General features: G+C 39.4%; 1 pseudogene; it reads right to left on the minus strand.

Annotated features, from left to right (window-relative positions):
- Positions 1 to 1962: 1962 nt before the first annotated feature.
- Positions 1963 to 2592, minus strand: LOC105994787 (annotated as a pseudogene).
- Between the last annotated feature and the right edge of the window lie 305 nt (positions 2593 to 2897).

Genomic DNA, 2897 nt, shown 5'->3' on the forward strand with positions numbered 1-2897 from the left:
ATTTCCTAACAAATGGGGCAATGTCATTCTTTCTGATGCAGGCATAGAATTCCATTGTGTATATATACCACATTTTCTTGATCCATTCATCTACTGAGGAACATCTGGGTTGGTTCCATTATCTTAGCTCTGGTAAATAATGCTGTGATAAACATAGTTGTGCTGGTAGCTTTAATATGGTCTTGTTTATGATCATTCGGGTAAATGCCCAAAAGAGGGATTGCTGGGTAATAGGGGCACTCTATGTGGAGTCTTTTGAGGAACCTCCATATTACTTTCCAAAGTGGTTGGACAAGTTTATACTCCCACCAACAATGCAGTAGGGTTTCCTTCTGGCCATGTCCCCTCCAACATCTGTTGGTAATACAGATCTTGGTTTTAGCCATTCTAACTGGAGTGAGGTGGTATCTCAGTGTTGTGTTGAGTTGCCTTTCTTTTATGGCTAGGGAAGTTGAGCATTTCTTCATGTGTCTATTGGTCATCCTTCTTTCCTCTTCAGAGAAGTTTCTCTGTAAGCCTTTAGCCCACTTATTTATCGGGCAGTTGTTTCTTTGAGGATTTGTTGTTGGTGATTTTAATTTTTTGAGTTCCAGGTATATTTTAGATATGAGACCCTTGTCTGTTGTATAGCTAGTGAACATCTCCCAGTCCATGGGATTTCTATTGATCTTACTAGCTATGTCCTTTGCCATGCAGAAGCTCTGCAGCTTCACACAACCCCATTTGTCCAACCTTTCTTTGATTTGTTGTGTTTCTGGGTGTCTATTAAGAAATTTTCGGCCTGTGTCAAGGTGCCCTATGCTTTCTCCTATTTCTTCCTGTAATGTTTTCAGGGTGTCTGCTTTTATTTTGAGGTCTTTGATCCATTTGGAGTTGATTCTGGTGCAGGGTAATATATAAGGATCTAGTTTTAGTTTTCTACAAATGATTAACCAATTTTGCTAGCACCATTTACTGAAGAGGCTGTCTTTCTTACATTTTATTTTTGTAGCTCCTTTATTGAAGATTAAATGGCTATCAGTTTGTGGGTTCATTTCTGGGTCTTCAGTTCTATTCCATTGGTCCTCAGGTATGTTTTTGTGCCAGTACTAAGATGTATTGATTACTATGGCTTTGTAGTAGAGTTTGAAATTTGGTATTGATATTCCTCCAGCAGTGTTCTTTCTTTTGAGGATCATTTTTGCTATTCTGGGTCTTTTATTGTTGCATATGATTTTTTGTATTGCCTCTGCTATTTCCTTGAAGAATTGGTTGGAATTTTGATAGGTATCCCATTGAATTTGTAGATAGCCTTGGGAAGTATTGCCATTTTCACAATGTTGATCCTTCCAATCCAGGTGTATGGGAGGTTTTTCCACTTTCTAAGTTCTGTTTTTATTTCATTTTTCAGTTTTTTAAAGTTTTCATCATAGAGGTCCTTCACTTCTTTGGTTAGGTGAATTCCTAGGGGTTTTTTTTGTGAGGCTATTACAAAAAGAATTGCTTTTCTGATTTCATCTGCACTCAAAAATATGGAACGCTTCATGAATTTGGGTGTCATCCTTCCGCAGGGGTCATGCTACTCATCTCTGTATCATTCCAATTTTAGTGTATGTGTTGCCAAAGCAGACACTATTATTTTGTTATTCTTACAAACTGCTTATGTGGATGTGAGTAGCTTTTATCATTATTCTATCTAATATAAACTGTATATGATAGGAAATGCAGATTAATTGTTTTTAGAACATGTGTAAGACATATACTTTTAAATAATTATTTATAATGATTCATAAAAGATTTTATATCCTCAAAAAGAGTATTATTTTAATTAAACTTTGGGAATTATTGGTTAAAATTGTTGGTAAGTTTTATTTTTGTGGAGAAAGTTATTATGTTAACATTTACATTTTAAAATATTCACCTAAAAACATATTTACAAGTGTGTTCTTTTTTTTATTTATTTGCGTTTATTTTATGCTAAATTTATTCCCGGGCGGTAAGTTTTTGTTTCTTCAGTTTCTTCTGGGATATCTTTTTCTTCTGTGCAACCTCCTCCTCTGGTTTAGGAACAATTTGCTCCTTCTCAGTAAGGATCATCTCAATGTGGCAGGGGGAGCTCATGGATGGGTTAATCTTATCATGGGCTCTGTAAGTTCGGAGGCACATCTTAGGTCCTTTGTTCGCCTGGATGTGTTCAATGACCAGCAAGTCTACATCTAAACCCTTCAGTTCTGCATTACTCTCTGCATTCTTAAGCTTGTGCAACAGAAATTCAGCACTCTTTTTGGGCCACCGACCCTGTGTCTGGCTCCACTGTTTGGCCTGGGCACACCTGCCAACTCCACCATTGTAACGCCTGAATGGCACACATTGCTACTTTAACTTGACATCTTTCAGATACTTGGTCGCTTTTCGGATATGCATACCCTTGATGGCCTGGGCTGTTTCTCTGGTGTTCTTAAAGTATACACGAAGATTGGAACCTTTTGACTTGCATGATTTTGTGGGGTTTTCTGGGTCTAGAGAGTAGCGAACCATTTTCACAGGTCACGGCAGGGCAGTGCGCAAAGGGGGTCGGTGGCCCCCCCCCCCAGGCGCTCCTACTCCAGCCTTGGACGGCCAACCCAATTCCCGTCTATCATGCTCTGGTGCAGGCCGGGTAGGCCAGCCACGTAATGCGTTCCACCATAGAAAACAAGAATTGTAGTCATGGGGATTCAGTTGCCAGACACCTCAATGTTGGCGACCCCGAGGCCAGGATGGCGGGGATGACCGCTGGATTGAGCACTCGGAGCGCGACAACCGAGAAACACCCACCTCTTACAAGTGTGTTCTTAAAGGAGAAAATTATGATATTATTGCTACTCTCAAGTTCTTACTTGAACATGTAAGAATATTTTTGGACAAATTATCCTTCA

The sequence above is a fragment of the Dipodomys ordii genome, unplaced genomic scaffold (assembly GCF_000151885.1).
Source record: "Dipodomys ordii isolate 6190 unplaced genomic scaffold, Dord_2.0 Scaffold109, whole genome shotgun sequence".
Classification (NCBI taxonomy): Eukaryota; Metazoa; Chordata; class Mammalia; order Rodentia; family Heteromyidae; genus Dipodomys; species Dipodomys ordii.